This window comes from Falco punctatus, assembly GCF_963210335.1.
Source record: "Falco punctatus genome assembly, chromosome: 16".
NCBI classification, from domain to species: Eukaryota; Metazoa; Chordata; class Aves; order Falconiformes; family Falconidae; genus Falco; species Falco punctatus.
This window is the reverse complement of record NC_137596.1, coordinates 8,640,084-8,656,631: the sequence shown is the minus strand read 5'-3', so window position 1 is coordinate 8,656,631 and position 16,548 is coordinate 8,640,084.

Below are 16,548 nucleotides of genomic sequence, written 5' to 3'. Positions count from 1 at the left end.
AAAAGGGGAGGATAGAGAATGTCTGAAGAGATATACAAGAGAGGAAACTGGAGAATATTTGACCTAACAAGAGGTGAGAGAACAGCTGGGTATTGTGAAGGAGACTAGGAAAGATAAACATGGTTATCTAGTGTTTAATAGGTGTCTGCACGCTTGTAGAGATATATAGCTGTGTAACTGCATGAATGATTCCTGCCCTGAGCCTGGTGGAGCATACAGCTGCGGTTTGTGTCCGGGCTCAGAGATGTAAATAGGGGCTTCTCTGTTATGGTAAAGTGTTTTTCTTTGCATAAAAAAGAGAGGGAATGAAGGGAATGACCCCAGAGGTATGTTCAGAGAAGGCATTCGATGTTTTGAACTTTTTGACTGAACCAGTTCTTGTTTGGTGTGCCCTTCCACCTATGTATAATGTTAATCCAAAAGATGATATTGTTTACACTTTGAATGTCGATAATTGTCTTTCTGTAGATGCTAATGTAGTAGGAGGCTATGATGGGAACGTATTGCAGCGGTTCTTATCTTACCCAGAGTAACAGCAGGGAAAGCATTAAAGAGTTAAATCACCTTGTTTGGTAGGCAGTTAAGAATGCGAGTCAAAATTGCCACTGCTTTTTGTTGTTGGTTCAAGGACATGGCTGTGAGGATTCTGATGGTATGTGCTGCGTGGATTTTAGGCGCCCCATTGCAGCAACATGTTATCAAAATCTGAGAAAATTTCAGCCTTTTTGGCATCCATTCACTCAATTGGCAGTATTGTTTGTTTGCTATTACCTTGGTTGCTGTCATGTTTGCAAGGGCCCTGCAGAGCATGGCAAACCTGGTCCTAGCTGTTCAAAAACAAAAAGGAGAAATTGTCAAATTGTACGGAACAAAGACAGTGGGTTATTTTGACATTGATAATATGTCTCAGTTGGTTTTTTATTTGTTCTATTACTTATACTGATATGGAGAAATAGTGTGAAATGGGGACAATGGACATCGATTGTGATTGTATATGTCTGCTCAGGAAAGTGGGTATGGTGACTAGTCATGGGTGCAGTGTCTGGTCACATAGGCACACAGCTTTGAGGAGACAACTACAGTTTTGAGGAGACGCCTGCCCTTCTTCCTCTAACAAAGGGGAGACGGGGAGACGCCTGCCCTTCTTCCTCTAACAAAGGGGCTATTTAAAAGAGAATGAGAGAAGATGAGAGACATTCAAATGCTATCTAGAGGGAGGGAGTGCTAAGTCTCCTTGCTGGAGAAGATTGGATGGTCACAAGGACATGAATCACCTTTCCTTGCTGAAGAAGATCAGATGGTCACAAGAACATGAATCACCTACAAACCTGCAAGACCACCACATTCCAGGAAACGGACTGATAAGCTAATTAACATACGAAGCGGGGTTTAGGTAATAAATATGTATAGGCGTTAATTGAATATTCATTTGTTTCATTGTATAAATGTGGGATGGTTCGTCACTTCGGGTATGCACGCTTGTGGAGGAGCGATCCCCCGTGCATCTGCGCGCAATAAACATACCTACTTTATAACTTTCGAGTTATAGAGTCTAATTCCGCACGTCAATACCTTGTTTTTACTCGTTCGGTTTCAAAGGTTCTTTTTGTGCAACAGGAAGGGGGAGATGCAGGAGCGGGCTGGAAACTAGGACCATGCGTGGCAATCAGTTAGCTGAGGGGAATGTGCTCGAGCTTGTAGGTCAGGAACCCAGGGAGGACAAGGAGTGTGAATAGACACAACAATTAACATGATGAGGCATGTTTGCAGAGCACAGGGGAGTGGGAGACGGATGGCGCCAAGGAAAGGTAACACCTTGCTGTTAATTGCTGGTAGTTAACCACCAATCAGGGATTGCCTAGTATGCAAGGCTTAGCTTCAAGAACCAATCTGTTTAAAACGCGCAGCTTCTGAAAGTGTATAAAACCTCATGCTTCTGTACAATAAATTGACATTTGCTTGCATCAAGCTGCGTCCCGTCTCTTCATTCACCGCAGCTGTGTGCTGGGGCAGGGGCTCTGCCGCCTGCCAGGGGCAGCTCTCTGCCTGCTGCGGAGGTTCCAGCTGCTCTGTGGGGTATACATTGATACCCAATAGGGAAGGGTCTCTCTGCTGTTGAGAGTGTGCTGATGTGTGAGCGCTGCTTACAAGTGTAGATTACCCTGAGGATATCTCTGGATGAGATTTTTTCATAAGGAAGTTTAGAGCAGAGATTGCTATCGTAATACAGGGCTCTCCTCAGTCTGTTTTCCATTTCCTGCTCTTGGGAGCAGGACAGGGAAGGGAGAGATGGAAACGGAGATCTCTAGTTGGAAGAAGTCACTGAGACTCTTCGCTGGAATTGGGAGTGATGAGGAGGTCTGCCAGGAGCCTCCTGATGCGCCCTCAGCCACTCTTCTGCCTATGAACAGCAGCAGCAGCACCTTTGCTGGAGCCGTCAGGGTTGTTCTGACCTGCCCTTTACCCCTGCAGACAGGACCATGCGCCCAGCCAGTGCTCTGCAGACAGGCAGGTTTGTGTGGGGCCAGTGCACAGAGGCTGGGATGGGGTCTGTGAGCACCGACAGGGAAAGACCTGGCACAGGGAAACACCTCCCAGGAGGAAAATCCTGTGGCATCCGAGATAAAATCAAGACTTAAAGGAAACTCAAAGCAGAAATGTTGTGGGTGGGAGAATTCAGCAAGCTCTGTATGACCCCCTGCAGTGCAGACCCCTTCCTCTGAGGCACCCCCTGGCCTGCTCTCCCCCCAGCAAAGCCTCTGCCCTCAGGGCTGGGGGTCCGGAGGTGTGAGCCACCCCCTCTGCAGCCAGAGCTCCAGCAGAGTCACGGGGCAGCTCTCCAGCCACGTGCCCCGGTCCCTCTGCAGAGCACAGGGGCTGAGAGCAGCTGCCCAGAAATGTTGGTGTGTGGGAGGTGGCGAGCAGAGCTGGGCAAGGGCAGCGCTGCCCTCAGTGCCCGGCACACTCGCCCTGGCCTCTCTCAGTGGCACCCTCGCTCTGTTTTGCCTTTCTCTATTGTCGCTGTTATTTGTGACTGTTCTCTTGCTCTTTCTGTCAGACTCTCTGGGGATGGGTGTTTCAGCTGCAGAGTCACACACTGATCTTGTGGGTCCATTCCTGCAGCTGTGTCCATGGGAACAAGTGTCCCAGCTTTCCTGCCACCTGGGGGGCTGTGGGAAATGCCCTCTGTGGGGATGGGCAATGAGCTGGTTCTCCCTGAATTAGATGCTATATTTAGGGTCCTTTTGTACCTCCCTGACGTTTCCTTCCAAGCAGTGAGTTGCCCTCCAGAATGCAAACCTGTCCTGTTGCACCCTTTGTGATCTGAAAGCCTCACAGAGAATTGCAGGGATGCTGTGACAGAGAAAATGCTGTTCGGTGGGTTAAATGAGCCCTGTGTGTCCTTGGCTGCTGAGACCTCAAGAAAAGGTGAGGTGTCTGTGGTGGGTCAGGCTGCTCTCAGCAGTGCCTGGTGGATTTTCAGGGTGACATGGCAGTGTGGTCACCCTCCACCTCAGGAAGGTGCAAGCCCAGAGACACTGGGAACCAGATGGACAGAGCACCTCCCCGCACAGGCACTCACCCACGGGCAATCCTCTTGTCTCGCAGAGCTCACTGTGTTCGTCCTGAGGGCAGCAGAAATGTTGAGAGTTTCTGACATATGAGAATACTCCCCACAGGACATCAGAGGGAGCTGTTAAAAGAACTAGAGCTCTTTCAAACTTCCTTCACCCCTCTCATTCCGTAGCCCTTGCAGTGCAGATGCAGACATGGCATGAAGGGACAGAGGCCAGTGTCCCCCTCTGTCTGCTGCTCTTCTCTCACACAGACCCTGATTGCCCACTCCTGGCAGCCCCTCTGGGCCAGTCCCTGTCCCCAGCACCAGGCTGCTGGCCTGGGGGCTCCCCAGGCACCTCCTGCTGCACCAGGGACACAGCAGCCTGCCCCAGCTGGGGCGTGCAGAGAGACACCTGCTCTTGCCCAGGGATGTGGTCTCAGGCATGGCCCTGAGCAGGCGGTGCTGCTGTGCAGGGCAGCGGTGCCTGAAAGCCCAGGGAGATGGTCCCAGGCACATCCCTGTTGGTCACCCACCATTCCCATGGGCACTGGGCACCCACACGCGAAGGCTCAACACAGGCCCATGCCCTAACGCTTTGCCCTGTGCCCTCCTCCCCTGAGCCATGGGGAACCCAAGCCCAGCAGCACGCTCCTGGGGACAATTCCTTCAGCCTGTTCCTGAGCTCAGCTTTGGAAGAAGAGCCCAACCTCCGGACACAGGCACTGAGAAAACTCACTTTTATTACAAAGATGCCACACTGAAGGCCAACTGCACCATCCTCCCAGGGCCACATACAAAAACCTCTAAGTCACACAGCCTGTGTTCATCCTTTAGGAAAGTCGAGTAGGTGCAGACATTGCAGCACCAAAAGGACTTACACAGATGGAATGATAATAGAACGGGAGGTTCCAGAGATGATGTGGAAATAGCTTGTGAGGGAACATGGCAGCTTATTGCTGCTGAGAGACTACTGATTACATGAGCTTCTTCAGTGCATCCTTGAGCTCCTGGTTCCTCATGCTGTAGATGAGGCGGTTCACTGCTGGAGGCACCACCGAGTACAGGACTGACACCACCATATCCAGGGATGGGGAGGAGATTGAGGGGGGCTTCAGGTAGGCCAACATGACAGTGTTGAGAAAGATGGAGACCACGGCCAGGTGAGGGAGGCACGGCAAAAGGCTTTGTGCCGTCCCTGCTCAGAGGGGATCCTCAGCACAGCCCTGAAGATCTACACGTAGGACAGCACAATGAAAACAAAACAGCCAAAGAATAAACAGGCACTAACTACAATAAGAGCAGCTTCCCTGAGGTAGGCATGTGAGCAGGAGAGCTTGAGGATCTGTGGGATTTCACAGAAGAACTGGTCCAGGGCATTGCCGTGGCAGAGTGGCAGTGACAGTGTATTGGCCGTATGCAGTAAAGCATAGAGAACATCATTGCTGTAGAGACCTACTGCCATGTGGACACAAGCTCTGCTGCCCAGCAGGGTCCCGTAGTGTGGGGGTTGGCAGATGGCCATGTAGCAGGCCATGATGGTAAAGGAGAAAATATTCTCCTGAAATGAAAAATACAAAGAGAAAGGCTTGGGCAGCACACCCAGAGTAGGTGATGTCCCTGGTGTCCCAGAGGGAGTTGTCCATGGCTTTGGGGAGAGTGGTAGAGATGGATCCCAGGTCGAGGAAGGAGAGATTGAGGAGGAAGAAGTACATGGGGGCGTGGAGGTGTTGGGGTCTGCAGCGGGTCTGCAGATAAGTTAGTTGACTTCAAAGACTTAGTCGTGTACCTTTAAGACAGCCACAAATTGTCAGGTATGTAAACGAGATGTGAAGAATCGGAACTTAGAACCGCAGCATACGGGCACCTACAGCAACAGCAAATAGCAAGCAAGAAGAAGGACACAAAAACCTATCAGGGTCTAACACCTGCACTGTCTAAGATATATAAATAGTTTGTATAAACAATAAAGGCCATTTTGTCTGAACGCAGCCACGCAGACATAGTGTTTCTTTTAAGTCTGCCTTGACTTGCGTCACCACATGGAGGTGTTGGTTACCTGCTACAGCAGTGATGATGACGCTGTTAGCCAGGAGGGCAGCCAGGTAGATGCCCAGCAACAGCCAGAAGGTCAAGAGCTGCAGCTCCCGTGTGTCTGCCAATGCCAGGAGAAGGAACTGGGTGATGGAGCTGCTATTGGACATCTGCTGCCTCTGGGCATGGGGACCTGTTCAAAGAGGAAAGACTGGGTACAACTTAGAAGACACTTCTCTAAGCCAAGTGAAAGCCTTTCTCCTAGATGCGCTCCCACTGCCCCCTGTCCCCCCCTCTCCCGTTCCTAGGAGAGCTCCCTTCAGAGCCGTGGCTGGAGCTGTGCTGAGTGCTGGCCGAGTGTGCTGTGAGGAGCAGGGCCTGTGCTCGCTGGCTGCCCAGCAGTGAGCCCTGCTCTGCAGCTGGGGCTTCATGGGAACCGTGGGGGCAGGGGCCAGTCCTGCCCTTGGACTTGGTCAGACCCAACTGCTCCCAGCGCAGAAGGGCCTGTCAGCATCTGCTCTGCCCGTGCTGAGCAACGGCCATGGCCAGAGTCAGGTCAGGAGGGGTTTGTGCTGTGCTCAGGGAGAGCAGGGTGAGTGCTGAGAGGCAAGGGGACTGTCTGTGCCTTAGGGCAGTGTGAGGGAATCTGGTGTGTCCCTCCAGCTCCTTCTCAGCTGCCCAGCTTTGCTGGATGAGGAGGTACCGAACAGCCTGGACCCTATGGGCTAAGGGCTGTGATGGGTGGGAGAGGAGAGAAGACTTGTGCTGTTCAGGGAAGGCATCTGCAATGTATGGCACAGCTGGGTGGTGATCCATCTCCCCCACTTAAGGTTTACCCTCAGCATTCCTCCACTGCCCCTGATCCCCTCTGTCTGTACCTCACCAGCCTGGAGCTGTCCCTGCCAGCAGCTCTTTCTCTGGCCCCATGGCTCTTCCCTGCCAGTTGTCACAGAGCCCAGCTCAGCCCCTGTGTGCCCAGCTCTGCCCTGCAGCCGCTCTCTGTCTGCACGCCTGAAAGAACAACAGGTCACCCAAACCCTGATGGAAAAGGAAAGCTGATGCTGGTTTGATCTGCAGGATGGTGGGGAGGGAAGGCACTTGCTGAGCTTCCTCATCAACCTGACTGATTCCTCAACTGTCTCAGCCCCTACTCTGACCTGCACAGCTCAGTTTCAATTGCCACCAAGTGGAGGCAGAGAAAAGTTGCAGCAGAGATTCAGGCAAGCACAGACACAGTCAGGAATCTCCTACAATGAACAAACTCATGAAAATTCCCCTTGGAAATAACCTGGGCATGAGCTGGAAATATGACATAATCTGACCATGCAGCACCTGCTGAACAACACAAGGACCCAGTCCTAATGGGCATCATTCTATCCACCCACAGCTTCTCCCCACAGCACCATGGGGAGCTCCCGAGCAGGCAGAGAGCTGCCCCTGGCAGGCGGCAGAGCCCCTGCCCCAGCACACAGCCCCCGCGGCTGCAGGGACCCTGCTGGCAAGGACAGCCCTGGGCACCCCTGCCTGCACAGCCACCTTCACAGCCCTGCAGCCGGCCCTGGCACAAGGCAGCCCACATGCCCTGGCCCTCCCACGCTGCAGCAGGGAAGCCCTGCTCTGCAGCACACTGGCCTCCTCCACAGCAAAAGGCTCCCACACGGTCCCACAGGCTGGGGGTGCCCCAGCTGCTGCAGACTCGGCTAGGAACTGCAGAGGCATTGCCCTGCAGCCACAGACTCACTGGGTCAGGGGCTGTGCAGATTTCTCCAACGGTGAGCTCTCAGCATTGTCCCAGCCCAGACTGCCTTGAAGCTCTGGGTGCCTGGCTCCTGTGCCCTGGGTGCCTGCAGGCAGTGCCTCAGCCCTGCTGTGCTTTGCAGAGTAGCTGCTGGTGGGCAGAGCTGTCTCTCTGCAGCGCTGCCCGCTTGCCATGAGCTCCCTCCATGGCAGGAGCCCGGCCCAGCTCAGCAGCAGGGAGCAGCCCAAGGCAGCCCTTGCTCTGCCCCTCTGGGCTCCCTCCAGGTGTCCCTGGGGCTGCAGGGGAACCAGCTGGGGAACAGCCTGATGCAATCACTGATGCTCCCTGCCTCAGCTGGGCAGAGACACTTCTGTCCAGCAGTGGCATTTCTCTGATTAGAAAAACTTTTGTGCATGAGTATCAACTTTTGTTAACCCATTATGAGACAGGATAACAGGAAGACTGCAGCAAAGGATCTAAGTACTCCTAAACACCGTGTGTGTATGTGTGTGTCTGGTGGTTCTACAGGCAGGGATGGGGGGGATGTCTTCAGTGCTTCAGTAAGCATTGCAGAGTCAATTGAAGCACCTCATTGCATAGTCCTAGGGGTACAAAGACTCAGCTCTCCTTTGCCCAGGCCAGGTCTCTGCTCTGAAGCAAAGCCTTTGCACCCATAGGCTCGGGGACACTTGGTTCCAGGTTTCCTCATGGCAGAGCTGGGCTGGTGCCACAGCTGGGGGGCTTCAGCCCAGATGGTCAGCAGTGCCCACAGCCAGGGGCCCATGCGGAGGCAACTGTTGCCAGTGCTGTTGCGGACAGAGCTTTGACACTGATGGAACCAAGTGCCAAGGCAGGTGGCAGAGCGCAGCACAGCTGCTCTGCAAGGACAGCAGCCTCCAACAATTCCAACATTCAAAATGGAGTTTATACTTGTGAGGCAATTCCAGGGAACCCTAAGGAGTGTTCACCCCTTCTGCACAGGCCACAGCTTCCAGTGTGTGACCTGGCACCTCCACTCTGCTGCTCTCCTCCCTCACTCCCCTTGGAGTTAATGGCAGAGGCCTTCAAGCTTTTTGGCAATTTTGACTGTAGTTCGGGAAGGGATTTGGAAACGCCGTTCTCCGTTCTATGTTATGCTTGTTACTGCCACACTTCCCTGTGCGGTTCTGTAATCGATGGCAATGCTGGAGTTGATGCTCCAGTTTCTGTGGCTCTGTTGGTGCCTGTTCCTGAGGCCCACCTGCAGGTCGTGTTAGCCCACCAATTTTATCATCAGAACTGGCGATTCTTGTATCAACAGATTGGCCAAAAGAGTCTCTCTCAGGCTGCTGCACGCAGCTTTGTTGCAGCGTGTCCAGACTGTCCAAACGGTATCCCCGTGCCCAGTTTTGGAGTTAATGGCAGAGGTCTGGTGTAACAAGTCTGGTGTTACAACAGATGTAACTCATTACAGTGCCGGTGGGGGATCCCCAGCAATTTGGTATTCCCCATTCCCCTGCGGGCCAAGCCATCGTTGAATGCATGAATGATACTCCTAAACGCCTGCTTGAAAAACAGAAAAGGGGAATGAGGGGCATGACCCAGAGGCACGTTCAGAGAAAGCATGCTATATTTTGAACTTTTTGAAAATCTCTGTCGACCATGCGGTGCCTCCCATTGTATGATATTTTGTGTCAACTGGTGACAAGCAGCAAAAGCACCAAGGTGTCTTAGTGCGCGTGAAAGACCCTCACACCAGGCATTGGTGAGGACCGCATGGATTGTTAACTTGGGGGAGAGGTGATACTTGTGTTTCTACAGATGAAGGTCCGCGATGGATACCTGCTCGCTGTGTGCGGCCTGAGCTTAGCGTGCCGGACCGTAGGAGCGCTGCTGCCGCCAGTCAACTCAACAACTGATGTGTGGGTCTCCTTAGCACAGCAACTGAACACATCCTGGCTTGCTGTGCCCTTCCTGACTTGCAAACATTGTTTCAAAAAAGTGAATGTATTTGGGGAATGAAGAATCTTACTGAAAGCCTTGATATCGGCGATAATTGATTACCTATGCATAATGTTAATCCAAAAGAAGCTGATATTGTTTGCACTTTGAATGTCGATAGTTGTCTTTATGTAGATGCTAATGTAGTAGGAGGCTATGATGGGACCATGACACCCACATAAATCAACACGTGAACATGTTGATAAGCATAATGCACTTAAATGCAATATAGCTTTGGATGAAGCAGGTAATGATGTAGTTGATTTATGGGACTGATGGGAACATATTGCAGTGGTTCTTCTCTTATCCGGAGTAACAGCAGGGAAAGCATTCAAGAGTTAAATCTCCCTGTTTGTTAGGCAGTTAAGAACGTGAGTCAAATTGGCCACTATTACATACAAAACAGAGCAAGTATTGGCTTTTTGTTGTTGGCTCAAGGACATGGCTGTGAGGATTTTGATGGTACATGCTGCGTGGATTTTAGGCACCCCATTGCAGCAACATGTTATCAAAACCTGAGAAAAGGTCAGCCTTTTTGGCATCCATTCACTCAATTGGCAGTATTGTTTGTTTGCTATTGCCTTGGTTGCCATCATGTTTGCAAGGGCCCTGCAGAACATGGCAAACCTGGTACTAGCTGTTCAAAAAAAACGGGGGGGGGGGGGGGGGGGGGGGGCGGTAATTGTAGAATCGTACGGAACAGAGTCAGTGGGATAATGTGCATTTTTGGCCTTGCTTTGGCAATGTGCAGCTGAGATCCTGCAGCAAGGAGTTCAATAACTTTGAGGGAGTATGAGAAGAAACTAGGATGCGACAGAAACAAAGGAGGAATGTGATCTTACCTCTAGAAGATAAGGAAACAGCATGAACAGTAGAGAGTAGCCTAGAGTGAACAGCGCTAAGGAATGTGTTGTATGAATTTGACTGATCACTTAAACTCTATTCATAAGCAGCTTGCAGAGTTGAGAAAAAACGTACAGGCCATAAAGGTTGAGAACGGGTTAACGGACTGGCTACAGAGTTTAGGAATTACTGGACGGTTAAAAGATTTGTTTCTGCATGGGATAACGATGTTAATTGCCATTGTAATCTTTTTAGTGATAATGGGCTGAGTGTGGAATTGCTTTATGACAATGATGAACAGATTGATAAAAGGGGTCTGTATCCCTCAGAAACAAAAAGGGGGATTTGTGGAGTGGCTGGAAGACAACGGACATATTATGAGCAATGCAGACCACGTAACTTTGTTGTAATAGCAGGCCGAGCAGGCCGCAGCTCTAACAAGCTGCAGGTGTTGGGAAGGACATATGCAAGGCCAAGAGAGACAAAGAGACTGTGTATTCACAAAGAGATAAGAGAGCTGGACAGAAAGGTGAGAAAAAACAGGATGCCTGCACAAGGGGGGAGCAGCGTGTGGGCACCACACTGGGACCAATCCTAGGGGAGGTGGAAGCGTGTGAACGAGTCGTTTTAACCTATCACCTTTTCCATACCAAAGCCTGCGTAGAGTGTGTATTTTTAGCCGGGGATATAAATTGCTGTGAGTCTATTAATAGCATCTGTAGACTATAAATTGCTGTGTATCCCTTAATAAAGTGGCACTAACTTGATCACATTGGTCATATCAGTTGTGTCCGAGCCTTCTGCGTCAACAGGGTAGTGCCACTGGCTCTGCCATCACAGCAGGCCAGTGGTGTGGGACACAGTAGAGGGAGCCCAGGGTAGAAGAGCCGCTGCATGACAGCGACAGCAGCAGGGCCTGTGCAGACTGGTGCTCCCTTGGCAGAACATCTGCGCTCGCCCTGCAGTAGAGGACGGGGAAGAGAGAGAAGGCTGTTGCCCTGCAGTGCTCATGCACATGTGCAAGCCCACGTGTGCAGGTCCAACTTCTGTTTAGTGAGGACTGGCAGGTTTCTTGGACAGGCACTGGGAAGGCAGTCAGGTGTCGGGTGGCCTGAGGATCCTGACCTCTTCTTCTTCAGCCAAAGTGCCATGAGTCCCAGAATCACACGTTGGATGGAACGTCTGGAGATTATCTAGTCCAACGCCCTGCAAAAGCAGGCTGTGCTAGAGCAGGTTGCACAAAATCATGTGCAGGTGGTGCTGGAATGTTTCCAGAGGCCTCTCTGGGCAGCCGGTGCCAGTGATCTTAAGCTGGAGTGCTGTGTGAGGGTCCCTGTGCTGGTGGGGGGCAGTGCCTGTACCAGCTGCAACATCAAGGCACTGCAAAGGGGCAAGGAGATGATGAGCACAACAAGCCCATGCCACGCTCCCTGCCTCCCCACATGACATTGCCTTTGCCCAGGTCCCTGATGGCTGTGGAGGCCACCTGGCACTGGGCACCCTTTCCCCTGGCTACCCGGAGGCTGCCTTAGGCTCTCTCTAGTCCACTCAGGCCCTTTTCTAAGGCCTTCGTTGCACCCCAGACCCCTCTGCAGAGCCTCAAGCCCTCAAAAAAAGACACCGGACTGGGGGCCCGCTCCCCTAGACTCGACCATTCCACTCGAGTCCCTGCGGCACCCCTCCATAGGTGTCTGGTATGCCCCAGGCCTCCCGTTGCTCCTCTAGCGTGGCTGCTACTACAGCCAGGAGGCAGCCGGGGAGGGGGGCAACTGCCGAGCAGCAGCAGCAGCAGCCTCTTTGCTCCCACTCAGAGCTCATGGCACTCCCTGCAGCCACTGCAGCCGTAGGCCTGGGCTTGGAAACATGGTGCAGCTGTGAAAGTTGTGAAAGCTGTGAAAGCACCTGGCTCCCACTTCAAGGTTGCGATGCCTGAGGTCAGGGTCCACCTGAAGGCCCTGACAGAGATCTCCAGGGACTTTGTGTTCCGTTTTGTGTTGCCTCAGGGCTACAACGTGCTGGGGTTTGGGCGCAACAAGGTTATGGTATGCCAGAGGTTAAGCGAGTAAAGTGTTAAAGCGTGTTATTGTTATGGACAGAATCTGGGTTTGTTGGCTCTGAGTTCCTGGGGTTATGGTAGTGTGATCTTAATATGTGTTCTTTGTGTGGTTTTGGTTTGGATTTTTTTGCGGAGAGTGCCTTTTTTTCATCTTTTTGGCCTTTGCAGGGTTTGGATGGTGGCCTTTGGTTTGTGTACGATGTTTCTTCTGGTTGTTTTTCTGCTGTGCTGGTGGATGGTGGTGTTTTTTCTGTCTTGTCGACCAGTAATGATGGTTTCTATATCTCCTGCAGGTCAGGCAGTGTTACTTCTGATGTGGTCTGACTCATTTCTGGTGAGTTGGTAGGTAAGTATGGAGGACTTGTGGTCCCTCCACGGAGAATGACTGCTAGAGGACTAAGAGGCAGATCTGTGGAGGGGTGAGAGGACTGCTGGCCCACAAGTAGTGACTGTCAGAGGGCTAAGTGTACTTGAATTTATGCGGGCTTCCAAATTCATGGTTGTTTATCCTGCCTTGAGGAATAGCCATGGGAAGTCACCAGCCATGCAGAAGAACAAGAGGATTCCCAAGCCTGTGTGGCTTTCTGGTTTTGCTTTCGAGTAAGAAAGTCTTGTCTCTACATGAGTACAACTAAACCGGTCAATTTCATTCACCACAGAAATCAGGGAGCAGAATTTTTGTGCTGTGCCTCACATGGCTCCCAGGGCATGGTGAGAAGCAGCAGGAGAATTCCTCCCTGGCACCTTCTCCAGGGGAGCAGTGCTGCACTTTCACCGTGTGAGCTCTGGTTCTGCATGAGTGCATAAGTTTTTGGTCAATTTTCTCACCACAGGAAGCAGGGAGAAAAACTTTTGTGCTTCTCCCCACATGGTTGCAAGGGCAGGGAGAGAAACAGCAAGAGAATTCCTCCCTGTCACCTTCTCCAGGGGAGCACTGCTGCACTTTGTCAAGGTGAGTTTTTTTGGGCTGTGCATGATTGCCAATGAAAAGAGGCCAATTTTGCTCACCACAGAAAGCAGGGAGCAGAACTTGTGCTCTGTGCCTGACAGGGCTACCAGGGCAGGGTGAAAAGCAGCAAGAGAATTCCTTCCTGGAACTTTCTCCAGGGGAGCAGCGCTGCACGTTCCCAAGGTGGCTTCTTTTGGAATGTGAATGATTCCGCGTATGAGAGGTCAATTTTCTTTTTCTCAGAGCAGAAAGCAGGGAGCAGAACTTTTGTGCTGTTCCTTACACGGCTGCAAGGGGAGGGTGAGAAACAGCAAGAGAACTCCTTCCTTGCACCTTCTCCAGGGGAGCAGTGCTGCGCTTTTACTTTTCCAAGGTGACTTCTTGGGTCTGTGTATTATTGCAAATGTGCCGTGTCAATTTTGCTCACCACAGAAGTCAGGGAGCAGAACTTTTGTGCTGTGCCTCACACGTTTGCCAGGGCAGGTTGAGAAGCAGCAGGAGAATTCCTTCCTGGCACCTTCTCCAGGGGAGCCATGCTGCACTTTCCCAAAATGTATTTTTTTGGCTCTGCCTGAGCGCAAAAGGTTTTGGTCAATTTTTCACCACAGAAAGCAGGGAGCAGAACTTTTATGATGTGCGTCATATGTCTGCCAGAGCAGGTTGAGAAGCAGCAAGAGGATTCCTTTCTGGCACCTTCTCCAGGGGAAGTTCCCCGTTCCCGAGAGACTGCTGGTGCCGGCTGCAAGGGCGCTCCCAGATAAAGGGTGGTCCTGTGTGATGTTGGGGTTGGAATTGGTGATGTCTCCTTTCCTTAGTCTCATTAAGGCTTTGCAGTGACAATTTGGTGCTTCGCTCCTATTGCTCTTTTATCATATCGCTCACAATAGCTACTACTGTTTCCTTTTATCATATTGCATGCTATTTTCCTTTATTATAATACAAGAAACTACCTTGGATATGTTTCAATGGTTGATATATTTGATCGATTTGATGTGGCGTTCATCTTTGCTGGGTATCCAGTCAGTCAGCAAGACATAATTTGGCGTAGTGGGCAGCATATGAAGCAAAAATGTCTTTATTTAGGAAAAAAAAAAGGTTCCTCGACTTGCTATTGTCAGGTGGGAACCATTGCCTTATGGTGTTTGGGCCAGAGTGGTCTGGTGGTGCTGGGCTGTTGGGTCATGCCAGGGACAGAGGGACGGGAGTAGGGGAGGGGGCGGGGGAAGGGGTTTAGGGAGGGACGGGTGGGAATCGATGAAGGTGTTTAGGGATGGTCCGGGGTGGGCGGGGGTGTTTGTGGGTATGGGGGTGGTGGTGGTAGGGGTGTGTGTGTGCCCCACCCGCAGCTCCCCTCGACTGCTTCCTCCTCACCAGCACCTGCTCAGCACCCCAGAGGGGCTTCCCAGAGAGTTCCCGGAGAGCCGGGGAAGGGGCTGTCTTGCACCGCCCCTCCAGACGGGGGCCGCGCAGGCAGACCCCCGAGCCCTGCCGAGGGAGGGCAGCGCCGCTGGCCGCCCCCCTCCCGCCGTGTCTCCTCACCTGCCCCTCGCGCCTCGCGCAGCCAGCGACCCCGACCGCCGCTCCCACGCACGCACAGCTGGCGGGAAGAGGCGGCCCCTCGGCCTCGTGCCCAGCACAGGCTTCGCTGCAGGCCTACGAGAGGTAAAGCCGGTCCCGGGGCACCATCCTGGTGAAGAAGAGAGAAGTGCGTGACCTGCCAACACAGGGGTGGCCCCGCCCCCATGTGCCCTTTGGTCGGTTGCTATGGGAACGAGTCGGGCTATTCCCCTGGCAACCGGCTGACAAAGGGCACGCAGGGGAGGGACCACCCGTATGTTGGGAGGTCACACACATCTCTCTTCTTGACCACGATGGCGGCAGGCCCCTCGACCTCGTGCCCAGCATAGGCTTAGCTGCGGGCCTACTAGAGGTAAGGCCGGTCCCGGGGCACGCGGTGGCACTGGCCACGCGGGGCGGGCGGTGGGGGTTGGGGGTATAGCCTCAGCTATAGCGGGAGGAGGGTGCGGGCCCGTCTCTGCGGCCGGGTGGGTTGTGCTGCCTCCAACAAGATAGCGGCAGCAGAGAGACGGGCTCCGCAAGCGGGATGTCCAGCGAGCACCCGACTCCGCTCTATGGTCTCGGCCTGTCCCATTGGCTCGGTGTGGCCCACGTGCTGCCAGGGCGACCCTCCGCAGCGAGCACGGGTGCAGGGGCTGCGCGGAGGGGCTCGGCCCACCGGCCTCCTGCACCCGCCCAACCTGCCAGCCTCCCCAGCCGCTCCCCCACGCAGTGGCCGCCCGCACTGCACCGGCAACGGGGAGCGCTCCGGCAGCACCCAGGGTGCAGAAAAAAACCCTGAGTCACGTCACGCTCCCCCTGTCTGTGGCGGCTGCCCCGCGGGTTGGTGGGGGGGCCGGGGCCACCCCCGACAGGACAGGGCTGTGGGGGGCAGTCGCCCAGTCGCCTCCCCGCCGCTCTCTGGTAACAATGGTAACTTTTTCTTTGGTAGGATAAGGGCAGTTGCTCTTGGTCAGGTAGCTAGTCTTTTTTTCCCAATGCACATTAAGCTGCTTCTGAAGAGGGTATGGCCTATTGGAAGAGAGAGCTGTAACCCTGGATTTTACAGCTGTTATCAGAGTGGAGAGCCATCCCAGATAAGCCCCCCTGTGCGGTTCACACCTTGTCAAAGAAAATCAAGATGTGCTATTGGTTACGGTATTTCAGCTGATGCTGCCTTTCCCAAAACATACTCTTCCCTTTGCATGTAGAAGCATGTTAAGCTGATACAAGTGCTCTTAGGATTGTGCTGCTGTGGGGATTCAGGTCATTCACCCAGGCCGCTACCAGTCAGGTGGTTAGAGCAGTCAGCAGCTGCACTGAGACCAGTCTAACATGTTCAAACTGAATGCGAGCGTGTGGCTGAAAAAGTTCATTCGCCGTGGCTGTGAGGGTATCTGACAATTTGATCTGTGGGTTTCTGCAAAATACCAGCTTCATGTGAAAGCATTGTTTCTCTTAAAAAAAAAAAAAAAAAAAAAAAAAAAAAAGAAAGAAAGGGAAGTACTCAACGATGGTTCAAATTTGTTTTGTGTTCAAGAATTCTACAGAAGGAAATCCTCAGGCCTATACTGTGCAGAGCTTCTAAAATGAACCTTACAGCAGGAGAGCAAGAGTCTGGCAGGTGTCCTCGTGGCTGTTTGGAAGCTGACAAGCAGTAAAGGCAGGATCTGGAAACTGCCTTTGCACTTCCCTTGCAGCCAGAAAGAGAGAAGTTGCAGATCCGTTGGTCCCATCCTTAGCAGCAGTGGGCACCCAGGCATGGCCTGAGAAGACACTGTAACAAGAAATAGAAGCCTTTTAGCCCCTGTGGATCAAGCACAAGAGCAGCCTTC